The sequence below is a fragment of the Taudactylus pleione genome, unplaced genomic scaffold (assembly GCF_031769625.1).
Source record: "Taudactylus pleione unplaced genomic scaffold, aTauple2 ptg000053l, whole genome shotgun sequence".
NCBI classification, from domain to species: domain Eukaryota; kingdom Metazoa; phylum Chordata; class Amphibia; order Anura; family Myobatrachidae; genus Taudactylus; species Taudactylus pleione.
In genome coordinates, this window is record NW_028284455.1 from 5,841,808 (window position 1) to 5,865,390 (window position 23,583).

The window sequence follows — 23,583 nt, forward strand, 5'->3', positions numbered from 1 at the left end:
GGTTCCAAATGCTTGATTTTACAGCGAGTGTGGCCTGTCCACGAAGAGGGCATAATTAGCACCTATCCAGCTTTAATATGTGTCATACAAAGTGCATTGTGTGTCATAATTCCAGCATATGGTATACAGGACCACCAATCACAGTAAGCCATTATATGTGGCAGTAGGGCCATCCTGCCTGAGATGAATGTTTTTATTTCAGATGTGGGCACCATTCCAGAGCATGGGAGCAAGTCTGGGAAAATGAGAGAAGCAGAAGAACCTAGCACTGCCCTGGACATATATGTACATATTGGTCTCCTTATGCACTAGATATTGTATTATTATACAGTATTAATAAATATCCCTTTTGATGGTCTATAGCGGTGCACCACTAACAGTGCATGTTTTCCAGTTCTCCTAGTTGGTGCAAAGGTGTATTTATTACTGGCTGACACATGTTAAAAGGGGATGCAGTTAAGATGAAGGTGGTCGGGATGCCGGTGGTCAGAATCCCGGCACCAGAATCCCGACCCGCAGCCAGAATACCGGCGCCGGAATCCAGACATCACTTGAGATGCCGATGCCGGAATGTAAGTATAGTGGGGCAGGTGAGTTAGGTTTAGGCACCACCAGGGGGTTAGGTTTAAGCTGGGGGGGAGGGTTAGGGTTAGGTTGCGGGCAGGGGGGGTTAGGTTTAGGCCCCACCGGAAGGAGGGGCAAGGGTTAGGCACTAAGGGGGGAGGGTTAGGTTTAGGCACCAAGGGGGGAGGGTTAGGTTTAGGCACTAATGGGGAGGGTTTGGGTTAGGCTGTGGGGGGAAGGAAGAGTTAGGATGCAGGAAGGGAGGGTTAGGGGGTGAAGGGGGGAGGGTTAGGATACTTACCGAGCCCCTGTTGGGATTCTGAGCATCGGGATGGTGCTGTTGGTCTTATGACCGCCGGCATCTTGTATGTATTCCGTTAAAGAAGCTACAGGTGTGCTGATTATTTTCTTTGTGATGCTGAGAAGAACATGCACTAGTAAAATTCTATTATATTACTATTTTTATTGTGGTAATGGTGTGGGCTGGGGAGGGAGATAGCCAGGCAACCGGATCCCCCTGTGTTTGCCTATGATGATGATGAATTACAATCAAAATTTAAACATGGGGGTCCACGCACATCTCTATAATATCATGTTGAATGCCCTTACCTAATGTAATGTGAACCTAGATAGTGCAAAAGCCAGCTACAAAGATGTATAGGAAAGAACAAGGCCATTTGTGGTCCGTTCCCCACCACCACCACCACCCTTCCCCCAAAGTCTAACTGTAAATACCCCCTTCTCTACTCTGCAACTGTCACGTTCCATCCAGCTTCTATTATTAGAACATGCAAAAGTTTCCACCTTTTCTGTGTGCTTTACAGAAAAACAGGCACATTAGTGCAAAAATAGGAACAAATAACATTTGTGGTGTTAGAGTTGCGTTTTTGCACTTTCATAAATGACCTTTACATTTTTGAAGTGGTGCTGATTTAAACAAAAATAGTAAATAGTAAAACATGGCATGTCTACTTATGCTTTCAGTGATATAACTAGGGGTGTGCACCGGCCACTTGTTTTGTGTTTTGGTTTTGGATCTGGATCTTTCTAAGTGCTTTGGATCTGGATTAGTTTTGCCAAAACCACCCTTCCGTGTTTTGGGTTCTGGGTTTTGTGTTTTGGATCTGTATTTTTTTTTAAAAAAGCATAAAAACAGCTAAAATCACAGAATTTGTGGGTTTTTCTGCTCCTATGCTATTATTAACCTCAATAACCTTAATTTCCATTCATTTCCAGTCTATTCTGAACACCTCACAATAGTGTTTTTATATCCAAAAGGTTGCACCGCGATAGTTGGATGACTATGCTAAGCGACACGAGTGGGCGGCATAAACACGTGACCGATCTAGGAGTGACACTGCAGTGGCAGACAGGATGGCAGTTTGAAAAACTAGGCCCCAAACTGTACATAATGCAAAGAAAAAAAAGAGGTGCAAGATGGAATTGTCCTTGGGCCCTCCCACCCACCCTTATGTTGTATAAACAGGACATGCACACTTTAACAAAGCAGTCATTTCAGCGCCAGGGTCTGCCACACGACTGTGGCTGAAATGATTGGTTCGTTTGGGCCCCCACAAAACAAGCTGGCAATTAATCTGGCCCTGCACAAACTGGCTCTATGGAGGCAAGATGTCATCCTCATCCTCCTCATCCACCGATTCCTCACCCTCTTCAGTGTGTACATCCTCATCCTCACAGAGTATTAACTCATCCCCACTGGAATCCACCACCACAGGTCCCTCTGTACGTTCTGGAGGCTGGTCTCCCTGGAAGAGTTGATAATTCATTTTGATGAACATCATCTTCTCCACATTTTGTGGAAGCAACCTCCTACGCCTTTCGCTGACAAGGTTCCCGGCTGCACTAAACACTCTTTCGGAGTACACACTGGAGGGGGGGCAACTCAGGTAAAATAGAGCCAGTTTGTACAGGGGCCTCCAAATTGCCTCTTTTTCCTGCCAGTACAGGTATGGACTGTCTGACATGCCTACTTGGATGCTGTCACCGATGTAATCCTCCACCATTCTGTCAATGGTGACAGTATCATATGTAGTGACAGTAGACATGTCAGAAATTGTTGCCAGGTCCTTCAGTCCGGACCAGATGTCCAAACTTGGTCCTGCCTGCCCTGCATCACCGCCAGCGGGTTGCTTAGGATAGCTAAGTTTTTTCCTGGCAGCCCCAGTTGCGGGAGAAAATGAAGAAGGAGCTGTTGACGTGTCACGTTCTGCTTCAGCTGACAGTGTGTTCACCAGCAGGTCTTTGCACCTCTGCAGGCTTGTGTCAGCCGGAAAGAGAGACACCACATAGGCTTTAAACCTAGGATCAAGCACGGTGGCCAAAATGTAGTGGTCTGATTTCAACAGACTGACCACCCTGGAATCCTGGCAAAGCGAATGAAGGGCTTCATCCACAAGTCCCACATGCCGAGCGGAATCGCTCTGTCTTAGCTCCTCCTTCACTTTCTCCAGCTGCTTCTGCAAAAGCCTGATGAGGGGAATGACCTGACTCAAGCTGGCAGTGTCTGAACTGACTTCACGTGTTCGAAGGGCTGGAGAACCTTGCACAACATGGAAAATCATTCTCCACTGCGTTTGAATCAGGTGCATACCCCCTCCTTTGCCTAAGTCATAGGTGGATGTATAGGCTTGTATGGCCTTTTGCTGCTCCTCCATCCTCCATCCTCTGAAGCATATAGAGGGTTGAGTTCCACCGCGTCACAACCTCTTGCTTCAGGTGATGGCGGGGCAGGTTCAAGAGTGTTTGCTGGTGCTCCAGTCTTCGGCACGCAGTCGCTGAATGGCGAAAGTGGGAAGAAATTTTTTGGGCAACCCAAAGCGTCTCCTGCACGCCCCTGTCGCTTTTCAGAAAATTTTGCACCACCAAGTTTATTGTGTGAGCAAAACATGGTACGTGCTGGAAATTGCCCAGATGTAATACCCGCACAATATTGGTGGCGTTGTCAGATATCACAAATCCCCAGGAGAGTCTAAGTGGGGTAAGCCACTGGGCAATGATTTCCCTCAGTTTCTCTAAGAGGTTGTCAGCGGTGTGCCTCTTAATGAAACCAGTGATACACAGCGTAGCCTGCCTTGGAACAAGCTGGCGTTTCTGAGATGCTGCTACTGGTGACGCTGCTGCTGTTGCTGTGTAAGGTGATACATCTACCCAGTGGGCTGTCACAGTCATATAGTCCTTAGTCTGCCCTGTTCCACTTGTCCACATGTCCGTGGTTAAGTGGACATTGGGTACAACGGCATTTTTCAGGACACTGAGGACACTTTTCCTGACGTTTCTGTACAGTCTCGGTATCGCCTGCCTAGTGAAGTGGAATCTAGACGGGATTTGGAACCGGGGACACACTACCTCCATCAATTGTCTAAATCCCACTGCACTAATGGCGGATACCGGACGCACGTCTAACACCAACATAGCAGTCAAGGCCTCAGTTATACGTTTTGCTTCAGGATGACTGCTGTTGTAAATCATCCTCCTCGCTAAGGACTGTTGGAGGGTCAATTGTTTAGTAAAAGTAGTGGTGTTCCTACTTCCTCTCTGGGAACTACTCCCACCAGCAGCAACAGCAGCAGTAGCAGCAGGAGGCGTAGCAATGCAGGATCCTCCAGAGGAATCCCGGATAGGAGAGTCAGTCATGCCAGTGACATGGCCTACAGGACTACTTCCGATCCTGACTAAGGAGGAAATTGACGAGGAGGGAGTTGACGGTGTGGTTTGCAGGCGCTTGGATACAACAGGACAACGGGATTTAGGTGTCCCTGGACTGCTTACGGTCTTAGCCAAAGTTTCTGAACTTGACAGTAACTTATTATGAACGCGCTGCAGGTGCCGTATAAGGGAGGATGTTCCTAGGTGGTTAACATCCCTACCCCTACTTATTTCACCTTTACATATGGTACATATGGCAAGACAGTTGTTGTCCGGATTTGGATAGAAATATTGCCAGAACAAAGAGGTGGAATGTTTGGTCTTCTGCCCAGGCATGACCATGATGGGCTTTTTCATCCCACGGACAACAACTGTCTCCCCGGAGCCTGATTTAAACAAACCACATCACCATCAGAATCCTCCTCGCCAACTTCCTCCTCAGCGCCAGCTACACCAGTATCCTCATTCTGTTGTACTTCAACAGTGACATCTTCAATTTGCATATCAGCAAGTGGACTGTGGGTGCTCCTTTCAGCACTTGCAGGGGGCGTGCAAATGGTGGAAAGAGCCACCTCTTCCCGTCCAGTGCTGGGAAGGTCAGGCATCGCAACCACCACCACACTTGAACTCTCCTTGGGGATTTGTGATATCTTCTTAGAACGCACAGTTCTTCGCTGTGCTTTTGCCAGCTTAACTCTTTTGATTTTTTGTAGTGGGAGGAGGGCTTCCATCGTCATGTGAAGCTGAACCACTAGTCATGAACATAGGGAAAGACCTTAGCCATTCCTTGCCACTCTGTGTCGTAAATGGCATATTGGCAAGTTTACGTTTCTCTTCAGATGATTTAAATGTTTTTTTCAAGGTCATTTTCCTGAACTTTGCCATTTGGGATTGTATGTGCCCTCTACTATGACATTGGGCATCGGCCTTGGCAGACGACGTTGATGGCATGTTATCGTCTATGTCATGACTAGTGGCAGCAGCTTCAGCACTAGGAGGAAGTGGTTCTTGATCTTTCTCTATTTTATTTTTATCGGAGAAAGTTTGGTCCTCCATTTATGTTATATCGATTTGATATATACGTGCGGCTAAGGCGCACACAAATACAGAAAATATTTTTTTATTTTTGCTGGAGAGTAGTTCACTTTGTGGGTTACACTACCCTTTAAGAAATGAGCCAGCTGGCTCCTTACTTATGGGACACAGGCGCACGCTTGGCGCTGCTCCTTTGTTGATGCACGTGCTGCTACTGCGCACACAATTCACAAACACAGCAAAAAAATTTTTATTTGGTTTGGAGTGTACTTTGGGGGTTACAGCTCCCTTTAGCAGTCAAGCCAGCTGGCCCTTTACTTATGACACAGACGCACGCTTGGCACTACCTTGTTGATGCACGTGCGGCTACTGCGCACACAATTCACAAACACAGAAAATATTTTTTTATTTGGTTTGGAGTGTACTTTGGGGGTTACAGCACCCTTTAACGGTCAAGCCAGCTGGCCCTTTACTTATGACACAGGCGCACGCTTGGCACTACTTTGTTGATGCACGTGCGGCTACTGCGCACACAATTCACAAACACAGAAAATATTTTTTTATTTGGTTTGGAGTGTACTTTGGGGGTTACAGCACCCTTTAACGGTCAAGCCAGCCGGCCCTTTGCTTATGACACAGGTGCACGCTTGGCACTACTTTGTTGATGCACGTGCTGCTACTGCGCACACAATTCATAAACACAGAAAACATTTTTTTATTTGGTTCGGAGTGTACTTTGGGTGTTACAGCACCCTTTAACGGTCAAGCCAGCCGGCCCTTTACTTATGACACAGGCGCACGCTTGGCACTACTTTGCTGATGCACGTGCGGCTACTGCGCACACAATTCACAAACACAGAAAATATTTTTTTATTTGGTTTGGAGAGTACTTTGGGGGTTACAGCACCCTTTAACGGTCAAGCCAGCCGGCCCTTTACTTATGACACAGGCGCATGCTTGGCACTACTTTGTTGATCCACGTGCGGCAACTGCGCACACAATTCACAAACACAGAAAATATTTTTTTATTTGGTTCGGAGTGTACTTTGGGGGTTACAGCACCCTTTAACGGTCAAGCCAGCCGGCCCTTTGCTTATGACACAGGCGCACGCTTGGCACTACTTTGTTGATGCGCGTGCGGCTACTGCGCACACAATTCACAAACACAGAAAATATTTTTTTATTTGGTTTGGAGTGTACTTTGGGGGTTACAGCACCCTTTAACGGTCAAGCCAGCCGGCCCTTTACTTATGACACAGGCGCACGCTTGGCACTACTTTGTTGATGCACGTGCGGCTACTGCGCACACAATTCACAAACACAGAAAAAATATTATTTTTTTAGCACTTGGGGGGAGCACCCCTGACGGACAGAGCACCCCCTGGACAACACTACAGCACCCCTTTAGGACTGGGACACTGCACAGGACTTTGGAGTGGACACAGCCCCTATGGACAACTGACTGCACAGTGCACAACACAGTCCAGCCAGCCCCTATGGACTTTGAAGTAGTGGACACAGCCCCTATTGACAACAGCAGCACAGCACAAAACAGCCAGCCCCTATGGACTTTGAAGTAGTGGACACAGCCCCTATGGACAACAGCAGCACAGCACAGCACAGCACAGCACAACACTACTCTCACTACACTACACTACACTACACAGCCCAGCCAGCCCTAACTCCCACCCTCCCTCTTCACTGTCCACAGCCGAGTGAGAAATTGGCGCCGACGTGGGTACCTTATATAGGATCCAAAACCCGCGAGACCCGGAAGGCGGGATGATGACGTTTTGCCTCGATTTCAGATCCGAGTCAGGCGGGAAAAGTCGTGCCTGACTCGGATCGGCCTCGGAACGGGGGGGCTCGGGGGGGTTCGGATTTCCGAAATCCGAACCCGCTCACCCCTAGATATAACTAGTATTGTCCACAAATCTGCGAGGTACAGTACATAAAACATTTCTGTTTCTAGTAAACCTGCAAGACATTTATACATGTTCTGTACTGTACTAGATTAGGCTAGTGATTATTTATTTAGTGCCAATAGATTTCATTGTGTTTTATGCAATATATTATTTTTCATTTAGTAATATTTATTTACATAGTGCCAATCTACTCCATTGTGTTTTACTTTTAGGACGTTAGAATTGACAACAAAACAGTAATAAATCAAGACTGGGGGGCATATGTATCAAAGCTTGGTGTGAGATAAAATTGTGAGATATATATCACCAACCAATCAGCTTCTAACTTACATTTTGCAGGCTGTGTTTAAGAAATTATAGTTTGGAGCTGATTGGTTGGTGATACATATTTCCGAATTTTAGCTCACATCAAGCTTTGATACATATGCCCCTTGGTAATAACAGACAGAGAGATAAGTGGGCCCTGCTCAGAAGCTTGATACGTGAGAATAGGTGCTACATACTATATTGCAAATTGGTACAGTCAGATTGTAAAGGTAAAAACTACGTGTGTTTGTGTGTTGGTGTGTGTGTGTGTGTGTGTGTGTGTGTCTGCCATTTGATCTTGGATACCATCTTGGATGTCATCTCACTACAGATGTGTCCACATAGTTTACATCTTACCTCCATGCGCTACAAGTCTCATTAAACATAATGCGTGAGCGCTGTACAACTCGGTAGCGCAAAGCATCTTTTCATGCAACTTCTTACCTTGAAATGCGTCTTTTTTGCAAAACGATGCAAATAGGACGCACAAGCGAGTATATCTGCATGCGAAATACCACATTACAGTTTCAGCGGCTGTAACACTGTAACGTAGCATTTTGCATGCAGATATCAGCTTAGTTGCACACAGAATATAGGCATGCTACATATCATTTTAATCAGCAGAAGCTGCTTTTGCATCCCATTTGCTTGGTGCCATAGCGATTAGAAGGGCTGTTTAACATGCAAGGAAGTGAGATGTGTGTGGACACATTTGTACCTCGAGCTCAACCTTTCAAAAACGGAGCTAATAATATTGCCCCGAGCCTGCAAAAGCTACCTTCCTGACATCTCTATATTTATGGACAACACAGCAAAAATCCATACCCCCAAGTTCACTGACATCTTTGACTGAGAATTGCTCTCTGTCCTCCAATCTGTATCCAAATCCTGCTAGATACATCTAAGAAACATTTCTATAATGTGCACATATCTCACAAAAAAACACTGCAAAATTATAATTCATGCTCTCATTAACCCACATTGACTATTGCAGTTTCCTAGCGAGACATTTGTATTCTGCTACTCTGCTCTGTCAGTCTCTACATTCAATAAATGTATACTGTATTACCAAATCAAATATATAACAATTCTATAAATGTCACGTGCCAGATAATGGGACCCATGGGAGCTGCAATCTTTCTATGACATCATCCAGTCAACTGGCCAACCAGCAACAGGCCAGCTCCCGGTCACATAGGTGAATGCACCAATCATCTGTAAAAAGTGTTCTATATGAATTTAAAAGTGCTAGCAGTTAGTTGCTAGTACAAATTCTCTTCCTAGTGGATGGACTTATCCATAATTTCCAGACTGCTAATCCATTGCACTTCCAGTTTGCAAACCCTATGCAGTTACTACTATATTCCTGTGCAGTTTCCAGCATTCAAGTGTGTGCATTTAACCACTGCTGTCCTATTCAGTTCCCAGACAGCTAATCATCTCCAGCTCCAGCCTGCAAAGCCTGTGCAGTTAACCACTGCTGTCCTGTGCAGTTCCTAGACTGCTAATTATCTCCAACTCCATCTTGCAAGCCTGCACAGCCTGCAAAGCCTGTGCAGTTAACCACTGCTATCCTGAACAGTTCCTAGACTGTTATCATCCAAAAGTTAAACCTGCAGTTTCTATTCAGTCTCAGCCAGCTTCCTCATTTCTGTTCCAGTTCACTACTTCACTGCAGTGTCAGTGCTTTACAGTTTAAACCTGTGTTCTTGTACTATTCTGCTCCATAATTATTTCTCCAGGTCTGCTTGAAGAGCAATATTCCACACACTTACAGTTACCACTTCTAGTTCAAGGGACCCTGACCAGAATATCACACCTTTTGACAGTTTGAAGTGGCCAAATGGATTTGGCAGGGAAATCTAACACAAATTTGGACCCAGTCCAGTATCTGGCTAGTAATCTAGAGAAACAGGAATTCAACCATTGTCAAATTATGCAATTCATGCAGGATGTCTCCAATAGTAAGGATGCTCTCCAGGTGTCTGTAACTAATCAAGCTGCACCTCTGCTACTTGTACATGATTTGACTCCTCAGGGACTTCTCATATCCATCTATCCACACTGACATAGTACTTAGTGGGTTTTTAAATCAGTGTAGTAGACACTTCACTACCAAGAAAGCTTTCCCACTGACCGGTCTAAAATAGCATATATCGTCTCACTGGATCTGCTCTTGCTTGAGCATCTCGCTTGTGTGATAAATTTGATCCTTTGTTGTACAACTTTGCTGAGTTTTTATCAACTTTCAAACAGATCTTCTTTGAACCAGGATGTACTACTTTGGCTGCTGCTGATATCCTTCATCTACGCCGAGGAACTCAAACGATATGACAATAAATCTTTCTACACCCTGTCCTCAAAACTTTGGTGAAATAATTAGGGCTTAGAAGTCACCTTCTGGCAAGGACTAAACAATAGGTTGAAGGACGAGCCAGCAGACTCAAGAAAGAGCTCAAGAAAAATAAACAGGAAAGATATAGGTTTTTAAGCTAGCTCCTAATTTCACCTCTACTCCATCTGCTACTGAAGAACAAGTGCAACTTGGGTGTTCTTGTCTGACTCCTGAGGAAAGGGAGCAAAGACTGAGAGAAACTTTGCCTCTCTTGTGCTGGCTCTGACCATCTTCTATCCTCCTGTGCCAAGCATCTGGGAAACACTCTTTTAATTTATAGAGGTGGAGTTTACTTAGGATCTGCTACCCACGCTTCGCCAAGTCCAAATAAACAAGACTGCTCTATTTATGTTACTTTGAGATACACTAATGGCTCTGTATTATTGGATGCACTAATAGATTCTGGTGCTGCTGGAAACTTCATCTCAAAATCTCCAAGTTGGCTCTACCTACCTTGCCAGTTCCCAAGCCAATCTATTTATCTGCCATTGGTTGAATCAAGATTCCGGACAGCCCAATTTACCACCAAACACCACCCATTTGTCTTCAAGTTGGATTTCGGGAAGATATTTAATTTCTAGTGATTCCAAAAAGCTCCAGTCAGGTGATCCTGGGCCTACTCTGGCACAACAACCTTTTATACATTTGGGCTGGAATACCTCATGTGTTATTCTGGGGTTTCTCTTGTTTCAGTTATTGTCACCAGAAAGTAGTACCAGTATGTTCTGCTACTGAGATTCCAACCAGTCCCCTCTCTAGCTTCCACCTCAATATATTGAATATCAAGAAGTCTTCAGCAAGAAAGAGGCAGAGACTCTTCCTCCCTATCATAAGTGGTTTTGTCCCATCAATCTTGTTCCTGGGAAAATTCCTCCCAGAGGAAGGGTTTATTCCGTATGTCTCCTGGAAACCCAGTCTGTGACAGACTACATCAAAGAAAATCTTCTAAAGGGATGCATCAAATCATTATCCTCTCCCGCAGGAGCAAGATTTCTTTCTTTGTAAAAAAGAAGGTCAAAGGTTTGTTGCCCTGTATTGATTATACCCTCCACCTCTTCTCACAGAACTCTTTGACCGGATCAAGGGTGCAGTGATCTTCACCAAATTAGACCTAAAAGGAGCCAACAATCTCATCAGAATTTGTGATGGGAAAGAGTGGAAGATATCCTTCAATACTCATGATAGTCATTACGACTACCTCATAATGCTATTCAGACTCTGTAATGCACCAGCATTCTTCCAAATCTTTGTTAATTAAATCTTCCATGAACTGTTATACTCAGTCAAAGTGTATTTTGATGGCATTGTAATTTTCTCTCAAAATGTACTCACTGATAGAAAACATGTCTGTGAAATATTATCTTACCTATGACAGAACCATCTCTGCTCCAAAAATGCATATTTGAACAAGATTCTATCCCATTTATTGTCTATGCCTCATGGGCACTGGTCTTCAAATGGATCCTGAAAAGGTTCAAGCCACTCTGTCCTGGCCTCAACCGTTGAATCTAATAGGAGTTCAATGTTTCCTGGGGTTCTCAAATTATTACAGGAAATTCAAATGTGGCTATTCATATTTTGTGGCTCCCATGACAGCTCTGACCAGAAAGGTATCTAATCCCAAGTCATGGCCAGAAGAGGCCATCATGGCTTTCCAAAAATTAAAAGAAACTTTTCACTCAGCTCCAGTTCTGAAGCAACTAGACGTGTCATATCCCTTTTACCTAGAAGTAGATACTTCAGATGTTGCACAGGGAACAGTGCTCTCTCAGAGATAAAACAATGAGAAATTCATCCATGCGGCTTCTATTCTAAAAAGTTCTTAACAGCTGAGTGAAACTATACCATCGGAGACTTGTTGAATGATTTTTGATAATGCGTCTTGCACTAGAGGAGTGGAGACATTTGCTTGAAAGAGCTCGGTTCCCAGTTACCATTTCCACAGATCTTAAGAATCTATAAACAGCCCAGGTCATTGTTCTTCTCTTGGTTTGACCTGCAAATGTCCTTCCATCCTGGGCGCAGGATACATAAATCTCATGCTTTATCTTGGGCATTCAACTCATCTGATGATCCTGAGCTAGATCTGTCATTCCAATCTCCAGTTGATACAATGAGAGGTTCTCCACACAAGCTTTTTTAAGTTGACATATTTGTAGCCAAAATATCAGGTTGTGTGGCAAAAGATCATAAATATCATATCAATAAAAGAAAAATTAATTGAATATATGCTATCAACAAAATAATGCTCCCCTAGAGCTAAATTACAATATAGCACAAAAGGAAGGAAAGAAAACTCTGTTGTATAAAACTAGTATAAAAATTTTAATGTTGTATATAACTAGTATAAAAATGAAAAACAACGGGTATCAGTTTGTAGAACTTCAACATTAGTACTCTATAAGGGTGCACTCTGATAGCTCAAATTGTATCAGTTAAAACATAACTTTTAATACCTATAACAATTCAGTATAAAAGGACTTACACAGATATCAAAGAGATCTGGCAAAAGACGTGAAAAGAGTGAGTAAATATATCTCGGTTGAAATATCCCAGATAAAGTAGGCAAAATATGGAAAAAACAAATATTGGACAATACAACATGAAACCTGTACTAATATAATAAAAAACACCAGGTCAATTAATGTTAGAAGGTTGTATTCAATGAAATAACAGTGTACTCTAATAATTCCCAGCTAGGGTTGTAACAATATAAAAATTTAGAGAAAGTTAGGGGTATCAGATTCAATACTAGGCTCTTCTGCTCCTTTCACACTTAAAAAAGTGGAGGAAAAGGAGTGAGAGATCTGCTAGCATTGTTATCCCTAGGATGAATAGTCAACAGTGGTCCTAACCTTCAAACCAAATTACTACTGTTTGCTGTCGTACCCATGGTATTGGACAGCAAATGAGTGAATTTATAGGCTGAAATGAAGACCACTGGGAAGGTACAGGGTATTATGGAGATGTAATAATGGATCAAGTCAAGGTGATAGGTCTCAAATGCAAGTGATCATATGTATAGATAGATCACAGTCAAATTGCGTGGAAAAGGGGCTCTAGTGACGCAATATAATATTACAACACTCTAGTGTGAAGAGGATATATGGTTAACAGAAATATAGAGAAGTTGGGGCTAAAGATTCTGCAACCAGGCTCTGCTGCTTGATCTCATACAAAATTGCTGAGGAGGAGGAGTGAGAGATCTGCTGGTGTAGTAGTCCAAAGAAAAACAGTCAAGAAGAGGTTCCCATCATCAACCCCAATTTTTGCTGTTAGTTGTCCTACCCGCAGGCATTGGACAACAAATGAGAGAATTATCAGGTTGGTATGAGAGCCTCTTAGAAAATAAATAGAGATATCACATTAAATCTGTTACTAGGGTAGGACATATATGTCACTGGCGCACTTAAGAGATTTCATGCAATCCTGGTAAACAATGTAGATCAAAGAGACACATCAAAGAGGGTATATCTTGAAGATAAGTAGGATGATCATACCCACTGAAGTTACATCTGCAAATGAGATATCTAAAGGTGTACCAAACTGTCGCTGGTTGTGAACAATAAATAGGACAAGAAACTCATCACTAGTCCATTTAAAGGTAATCCTTTGCCACATCAGAATCAAATGTACATGCTATGATCCCGGATAATATCTATATCAGCGGAAATTCATACACTTCAACCAAAATAAACCAAAAATTAGAGAGATAAGGTAGTCAGCTGGTTAAATGGTTTCACAGTCTAAACACAGTATAAAAATAAATTATAGCTTGCCGGTTAATCAAAAAAAATGGCAATCTCCATTTACATAGTGTGAAACTATGTCATACTCAAAGAGGACAGGTATATATATATGGACAATAAAGGAAATAAATCCCAATTGCTCAAGAGCTATATTAGTCAGCTAGTGATTTGATGTGAACAAGGGATGAGAGGGTTCGGATTTCTGAAATCCGAGCCCACCCCCAATCCAAGCCGGGAACCGAGTCCGGCTTGGGTTTTCTCGCCTGACTCGGAACTGAAATCAAGGCAAAACGTCATCATCCCGCCTTCCAGATCTTGCGGGTCTTGGATTCTATAAAAGGTCCCCGCATCAGCGCCATTTCTCACTCTGGCTGTGGACAGTGAAGAGGGAGGGTGGGAGCTAGGGCTGGCTGGGCTGTGTTGTGCTGCTGTTGTCCATAGGGGCTGTGTCCACTCAGTCCATAGGGGCTGACTGGGCTGTGGTGTGCTGCTGTTGTCCATAGAGGCTGGCTGGGCTGTGTTGTGCTGCTGTCATAGGGGCTGGCTGGGCTGTGTTGTATAGTCAGTTGTCCATAGGGGCTGTGTCCACTCAGTCCATAGGGGCTGGCTGGGCTGTGTTGTGCTGCTGTCATAGGAGCTGGCTGGACTGTGTTGTGCAGTGTCCCATAAAGGCTGTAGTCCTAAAGGGGTGCTGTAGTGTTGTCCAGGGGGAGAACTGTCCATCAGGGGTGCTCCCCCAAAGTGCACTCCAAAAAAAAAAAAATTCTGTGTTTGTGAATTGTGTGCACAATAGCTGCACATGCATCAACAAAGTAGCGCCAAGCGTGCACCTGTGTCATAAATCAAGGGCTGGCTGGCTTGTCCATTAAAGGGTGCTGTAACCCCCAAAGTGCACTCCAAAAAAAACAAATTTCTGTGTTTGTGAATTGAGTGCGCAGTAGTCGCACGTGCATCAACAAAGCAGCGCCAAGCATGCGCCGGTGTCATAAGTAAAGGGCCGGCTGGCTCATCTGTTAAAGGGTGGTGTAAACCCCAAAGTGCACTCCAAACAAATAAAAAAAATATTTTTTTTCTGTGTTTGTGAATTGTGTGCGCTGTAGCTGCTCGTGCATCAACAAAGGAGCAGCGCCAAGCGTGCGCCTGTGTCATAAATCAAGGGCTTGCTGGCTTGAGCATTAAAGGGTGCCGTAACCCCCAAAGTGCACTCCAACATAAATAAAAAATTATTTTCTGTGTTTGTGAATTGTGTGCACTGTGGTTGCATGTGCATCAACAAAGGAGCAGTGCCAAGCGTGCGCCTATGTCCCATAAGTAAAGGGCTGGTTGGCTCATCTCTTAAAGGGTGGTGTAACCCCCAAAGTGCACTCCAACAAAAATAAAAAAATATTTTCTGTTTGTGAATTGTGTGCACTGTGGCTGCACGTGCATCATCAAAGGAGCAGCGCCAAGCGTGCGCCTTAGTCCCATAAGTAAAGGGCCGGCTGGCTCATCTCTTAAAGGGTGTGGTAACCCCCAAAGTGCACTCCAACAAAAATAAAAAATTATTTTCTGTATTTGTGAATTGTGTGCACTGTGCTTGCATGTGCATCAACAAAGGAGCAGAGCCAAGCGTGCGCCTTAGTGCCATAAATAAAGGGCCGGCTGGCTCATCTCTTAAAGGGTGGTGTAACCCCCAAAGTGCACTCCAACAAAAATAAAAAATTATTTTCTGTGTTTGTGAAATGTGTGCACTGTGGTTGCACGTGCATCAACAAAGGAGCAGCACCAAGCGTGCACCTGTGTCCCATAAGTAAAGGGCTGGCTGGCTCATCTCTTAAAGGGTGGTGTAACCCCCAAAGTGCACTCCAACAAAAATAAAAAAATATTTTCTGTGCTTGTGAATTGTGTGCACTGTGGTTGCACGTGCATCAACAAAGGAGCAGCGCCAAGCGTGCGCCTGTGTCCCATAAGTAAAGGGCTGGCTGGCTCATCTATTAAAGGGTGGTGTAACCCCCAAAGTGCACTCCAACTAAAATAAAAAAATATTATTTTCTGTGTTGTGAATTGTGTGCGCTGTAGCAGCACGTCCATCAACAAAGGAGCAGCGCCAAGCGTGCGCCTGTGTCATAAGTCTGTTAAAGGGTGGTGTAACCCCCAAAGTGCGCTCCACAAAAAAGAAACAATTCTTTTTTTTTCTGTGTTTGTGTACGATATGTATGCGCAGTAGCCGCACGTGCATCAACAAAGGAGCAGCGCCAAGCATGCGCCTGTGTCCCATAAGTCTGTTAAAGGGGGTGTAACCCTTAAAGTGCGCTCCAACAAAAATAAAAAATTCTTCTTTTCTGTGTTGTGAATTGTGTGCGCTGTAGCCGCACGTGCATCAACAAAGTAGCAGCGCCAAGCGTGCGCCTGTGTCATAAATCAAGGGCCAGCTTGCTCGTCTGTTGAAGGGTGGTGTAACCCCAAAGTGCTCCAAAAAATAAAAAACTATTTTTTTTCTGTGTTTGTGACTTGTAGCCGCACGTGCATCAACACAGTAGCAGAGCCAAGCGTGCGCCTGTGCCATAAGTCAAGGGCCGGTTTGAACATCTGGTCCGGACTGAAGGACGTGCCAACAATTACTGACATGTCTACTGTCACTGCATATGATACTGTCACCACTGACAGAATGGTGGAGGTTTACATTGGTGACAGCATCCAAGTAGGGATGTCAGACAGTCCGTACCTGTACTGGCACGAAATAGAGGCAATTTGGAGGCCCCTGTACAAACTGGCTCTATTTTACCTGAATTTCCCTCCCTCCAGTGTGTACTCCGAAAGAGTGTTTAGTGCAGCCGGGAACCTTGTCATCGAAATTCGTAGGAGGTTGCTTCCATAAAATGTGGAGAAGATGATGTTCATAAAAATTAATTATCAACTTTTCCAGGGAGACCAGCCTCCATAACGTACAGAGGGACCTGTGGTGGTGGATTCCAGCGGGGACGAATTAATACTTTGTGAGGATGAGAATGTACACAACACTGAAGAGGGTGAAGAATCGGTGGATGAGGAGGATGAGGACGACATCTTGCCTCCGTAGAGCCAGTTTGTGCAGGGACAGATTAATTGCCAGCTTGTTTTGTAGGGGCCTAAACGAACCAATCATTTCAGCCACAGTCATGTGGCAGACCCTGGCGCTCAAATGATTGGTTTGTTAAAGTGTGCATGTCCTGTTTATACAACATAAGGGTGGCTGGGAGGGCCCAAGGACAATTCCATTTTGCACCTCTTTTTTTCCTTTGCATTATGTACTGTTTGGGGCCTAGTTTTTCATACTGCCATCCTGTCTGCCACTCCTAGATGGGCCACGTGTTTGTGCTGCCCAATCGTGTCACTTAGCATAGTCATCCAGCTACCAAGGTGCTACCTTTTGGACTAAAAACAATATTGTGATGTGTGAGGTGTTCAGAATAGACTGGAAATGAGTGGAAATTAATGTTATTGAGGTTAAAAATAGCATAGGAACAGAAAAACCCACAAATTCTGTGATTTTAGCTGTTTTTATGCATTGTTTAAAAAAAATACAGATCCAAAACACAAAACCCAGAACCCAAAACACGGAAGGGTGGTTTTGGCAAAACCAATCCAGATCCAAAACACGAAGAAGGATCCAGATCCAAAACCAAAACACAAAACACGAAAAGTGGCTGGTGCACACCCCTAATGTGAACACAGTTGACTATAGAATACTGTTCACTGAAAGTGAATGGCAATTTCTTATCACATAGTATCAACCATGTTATACCTGAGAGAGTATGTTGCACACTAGCAGTGGAAGGGTAAATCATATGGTATGTGACAGTGAGAGAATAAATCTCAGTTGCAAAGAAGCTGTGTTAGTCAGCTATTAATTAAATATATAGTTCAGTTGGCCGACAATAGATGACAATCTCTGTTTACATAATGTAAAAACCCTGTTTTAAAATGTGCTGTACATGAAAACATGACCTGGTGTTGGGGTGTTCCATACTGCGCAGTCACGGGAGCACATTTTAAATACTTTGTTTGAATAGTATTGCAGGATAGAGCATACCATGGCAATTAGGATTCACCCTTTCACTGCCAATATGTAAAAATGCGCTTCCAGGCACAACAGGGTACGCCTGCCGTTTGGGGGCTGCCCCACTGACATCACTCGAGATGTCAGTGGTGAGCTTCCGGCTCTATTAGAGCCGAAAGCTCACTGGGGCTTGCGGCAGACGAGACCCTACCACAAGAGTCTCCTCGCAAGCCCTGATGGTCGCGATGGTCTTGACCATCGTGACCATCAACCTGGCCGCTCGCTAAAGCTGTGGGTGGTCACCCACAGCTTAGCGAGCGGCCAGGAGGTCGGCTCCTTACAGAGAAGCGGCCGCCCTAATTCAGAGTGAGCACTCGCATTTTATGTACTAGAATTACATCTCCTCTGCACGACGTCTGGAGGCAATGAGATTTGAAAGCAGATGCATGACATTATTGATTCTTTCTTTTCACAATATCTGCTACTCATCTAATATTTTCTCACTATAACAACTGCTACTGAAGAGGGGAACACTCATTAAAGTCATTTTGATGCTTCATAGCAGATGATTTAACAGCAGTATCTTACTCTTCGGACTGAGCAGTTCTTTTAAACTATACTTTTTATTTTTTCATTTCAATTCTTTGACATACATACCACCACATGGAAAGGGTCTGCTTATTTCCCCAAAACGTACTTTACTCATGCACATGATCTATATATTTCTTCGCCCTCTATTAATATTAAGGTGGATCACACTGATTGATATCCTCTGGGTCTTACTGGACTATATGAAAGTTTATTCATGACCAGGATGTGTGAGGATTATCCATATATCTAATTATCCAATGTGATACTCTTCATATATGATTTGTTTGTCTATACTGTATGTGGTGTTTTGTCTAAGTGTTTTATACTAGTTATATACAACATTAAAATATTGTCTTTTAACAGATTTAAATAAGTTTGTGCCCCCAATGAAAAGAGTTTTCTTTCCTTCCTTTTGTGCTATTTATAATATCCAGCCTAAATGCCTTAATGTGGCCAACACTCAATTCCTCATTAAAACAAAACATTAGTTGCATCTCAACTCCACAATATTTTTCTGACTTGGGCTGTTGTTCCCGTTTCCCTGGGCATGCCGGTACCAAATAAACTTACAATCTTCTGTTCTGAGACTACTGCTGGCCAACTCTTTGCAAGGAATTTACCTAGTTTGAATCCTTTTGTTTTGAATGTGCTCAGCAAAAGGATTCCTGTAAAGCTCCTTGCGATCCGTTGCTTCCATTGCCCATTCCAGCTAAACCAAATGTCCACATCTCCATGGATTCCGACACAGATTTACCAACTTCCACGAAATTTAACATCATTTGGGTACTTATGGATAGATTCTCAAGGATGGCCCACTATGTGCCTCTCATGGCTCTTCCTTCCACACCATCTCATAAAAGAAATCTTTTGCCTCTATGGCTGTCCTCTGTAGATTATTTCAGACCATGGAGTGCAATTTCTGGCAAAATTTTAAAGAGCACTTTGTGGATCCTTTAGAATCCGATTTCATCTGCCTATCATCCACAGTCAAATGGACAAACTGAATGTGCTAACCAGGATCTAGAGACCTTTCTGCATTTACATCTGACTTTCTTTGAAGACAATTGGGTCAAGCTCCTACCTTGGGCAGTCCTGTCTACATTATCTATGCTCTCCATCCTCGTATGCCTAATCTATATTTCCTACTGGTACCAACAGGGTCAAGTGCTGATTTGGGACTTTGAAATTAAGCATCACCTACAGAGACCATCAATCCATTATAAATTATATGCAGAAAAAAAGCACAGAGCCATTCCCAATTTGAAAGTAGGAGACAGTCTGTCTTTTTACCCAAACTTGAGACTTAGGGTTCCTTCAATTAAATTTGCTCCTTGGTTCATTAGTCCTTTTTCCATCACCTGAGTCATCAATGCAGTCTCTTACAAGCCTGCTCTCTCCATCTTCATGGATTCCAAATTCTTTCCATATTTAATTGATCAAGTTTCTGGTCATCAACTGGATTTCCTCTGTCAAATCCAACCCTAGTAAAATTCAAGCTCAATTCAGGGAAGAATTTAAGGTAAAGCAAATATTGAACTCCTGAAATTCCAGGTGCAAACTTTAGCATCTGGTTGACTAAAAAGGAAATTTTCCTGAGAAGAGAGCTTGCATCAATGCTTCCAATGTTCATGCTCAAATCTTGGTCAAGAGGTCCCATCTTCAGCATCCTACCAAGCCTTGAGATGAGCATCCAGAGGTCAATCTTAAAAAGGGGGTCACATGCCAGATTCCAGGACCCCATTACTGAGTCTGGTGGTGACTTCTGATGCCGCTAGCATCTCCCCAAAACTTATTTTGTACATTCTTGGTGTCTCCTCCAATGATTCCCAGGGCTCTGCTCTTAGTCAAATTGGTGTATGCACCAATTATCTATGAAGGCACCCTATATGAATCTTTGTGCTGGCAGATAGTTACTAATACAACTCTCTAGTGGATGGATTACTTGGTTCCAGCATTTCCAGTGCAGTTTCCAGATTGCTAATCCTTTGCTATTCCATCTTGCAAACCCTGTGCAGGTACTACTGTTATCCTGTGCAGTTTCCAGACCGTTAATTTACTGCAGTTCCAGTCTGCAAACCCTGTGCAGTTACTTTTGCAGTCATGTGCAGATTCCAGACTGCTAATCCTCTCCATCTCCAGCCTGAAAATATGTGCAGTTATCCACTGCTGTCTTGTGCCGTTCCCAGATTACTAATCATCTCCAGCTTCATCTTGCAACTCAACTGTTCCCAGACTGGTATCATCTGCGGCTCCTGTGCTGTCCCAGCTGGCTTCCTCATATCTGTTCCAGTCCAATACTTCACTGCAGTATCAATGATGTACAGTTTAAACCTGTGCTCTTCCACCACTCTGCTCCATTCCATGTTACCAAGGCAGCATGAAGTGCAATAGATGTTTCCAGAACACTCCAGTTACCACTACTAGTTCATAGAGATGAGCGGTTCGGTTTTCGTGAAACACAGTCTCTAACTTAGGAAATCTGAGTCGAATCGAGTCCCATCTCGGGTCTGCTGTAAGCTCAGAACTCGGATTTAAAAGCCAAATCTCGGTTTTGCTTTGTATGTAAACAGGTCCAAATGACATGATTTTAGCTGGTTTAAAGTAACACATACGCAGTTTGCTAAATATCGTGAGATGTGACCACATTTGGACTTACAACTAAGAATTAGGTTACAAATATAGGTATGGGTTTATTTTAAGAAAACAGCCTGGCGCAGTCAAGGAAAATGACAGCTGCCCAATTTCCAATGTTCCTGGATTAGGCAAAGCAAAAAAAATGCCCATGGGTGGACACACCCATAAATGTATACTAAGGGGTCCCTGTTACTATTGATGCCCTTGGAGACACAATAATTAATGGCTAAAACAACAAACATTTTGAGTCTCTATTTTTCACATATTTTACTTCCACTGATGAATCCTGTTGGCAGTGTATTTCACTTTCTACATGTTCAGCTTTAAATAGAAAAAAAATGTCTATCAGCATTCCACAAACAGAACCCCCAGCTTCATTTCAATGCAGACAGTAAATCACTTCATTGTTTGGGCACAGAAGAGCCAAATATTTCATATTGTCAAACACAATAGATTAGATGTAATTAAAATTGGCAGAAGGATAATAGAGAACTAGCATTACAGCCAGAAACTGAAAGGAAGTATATATTCTTAGGTTTTACAAGCACTCAGTATGTGCGGTTACTAAAGTCCTTACATAGAATCTGAGCAACACGTTGTAGCAGGAAGTATTAATAAGAAATTACCCAGAAAATCAACACTTTATAGTTGTGGCTTACTTATTAAATACTGTGCTGGAACCCACTGCAAAGTGTTTCCTAATTTCTCAACAGTTGTTTATTTGGAATGACTCAGTGGTATAAGGTATTAACATGGCTAAAAAAAAGTTAAAGTACTATACAAAAGCCACAATTAGCAAAATTGCATATTACACAATAACAGTAATAAAAAATACATTGGAAATAGAATATAAATCAGCCATTAAAACATGTGTTAGCTCCTGTAAAAAGTATCTGAACGGTTTTACTCAAATAACCTACGGCGAAATGTAATATGGTGCGAGCTATGAAAAGGTGCACACTTGGAGGAGGTCCATAAAGCAGATCCATCTAATAGAATGCTGTATAAACAACTTATTAATGCCCGAGAGAAGGTAAATGTCTTCTCCCTTAGAGAGGTACAGCGTAATATTGCCCGTTTAAATCAAAATTTTTATGTGTTTGGTAATGGAGCTAGTAGGTTGTTGGCTAGTAAATTGCGTGGACAAAGGGCTCGGGAACATTCAGAGAATTTATACTCATCATGGGGCAAAGGTATCTGACCCTGTCAAGATAGCTAACGCTTTTGCTACCTATTACGCACAACTATATAATCTTAAAGATGACCCCAATACTACCCAACCAGCTGCTGCTCTTATTGAGCAGTTTTGAGTAGGCTCTCCCTCCCGGTGTTGTCCTCTGAGGCCTGTCTGTCCCTTAGCTCTCCTTTGACTCTGGATGAAATAGATGTAGCAATTGGCAATATGCAGTTGTATAAGGCTCCGGGCCCAGATGGCTATCCTGCAAATTTCTATAACTCTTTTAAAACTGATCTAGCTCCAATTTTGTTGTCAGTATTTAATGAAGCAACTGAATCTAAGCAATTCCCTAAAGAAATGTTGGAGGCACGAATAGTTGCCATACCGAAACCCAGTAAAGACCCTCATGTTGTAGCTAACTACTGCCCTATTGCATTATTGAACACAGATATCAAATTATTTGCTAAATTGGTTGCTAATCATTTATCTCATTTATTGCCAACTCTCATTAACCTGGATCAGGTTGGATTTATGATGGACAGACAGGCCCCAGACAATACGCGTAGAGATTAATATAATAGAGCATTATGATTTCCTTTCAGAGCCCTTGCTGATTTTGTCACTTGATGCCGAGAAGGCATTTGACCGCCTACATTGGGGATATTTGATGGAGGTTTTGCACCGTTTAGGTTTCCAGGGGAGAATTTTAGACTCCATCTTGGCTCTATATACCTTCCCTTCCGTGAAAGTGTTTGTCAATGGTTGCCTATCTGACAGATTTTAACATATCAAACGGCACACGTCAGGAATGTCCCCTTTCGCCACTCATCTTTGCACTTGCCATTGTGCCTCTGGCTGAGACGATTAGATCCTAAATAGCATACACGGCCCTTTTCTTGGGGGCTCCTGCCATAAGATAAGCTTATTTGCAGATTTGCAGACGATATCTTATTATGTTTACTTCATCCAGAAGAGTCTCTTCCAGCACTGCATGCTGTTTTGGATCAATATGCAGCAGTGTCATATTACAAACTAAACACCACTAAGACAGAGGCCCTTCCCTTTAACATCCCGAATGCACTTTTGGAAAAGTTGAAGGAGAACTACAGATATATATGGAAATCTAAGTCACTTAAATACCTGGGAGTGCATTTAGCTAGAGATCATGATCTCATTGAATGTAATTTTGGGCCATTATTGAAAGCCTATGAAACTTTAACTAAGGAATGGATGCTACATGAGGTATCCTGGCTTGGACGGATTGCGGCTGCAAAAATGGTGCTCCTTCCGAAACTTATGTACTTATTTCGTACTATCCCTAGACCCCTATCTAAATCTATATGTAATCAATTTTATCAAATACTTACTAAATATATCTGGAAAGGGAACAGAACCAAAATAGTAAGAAGCATTCTCACCCTCTCCAAGGCTGTTGGAGGAGTAGCCTTCCCAGACTTGGAACGCTATCATTCAGCTTGTATTCTTAGGCAGGGCAGAGATTGGTTCATAATTGACTCCCCCAA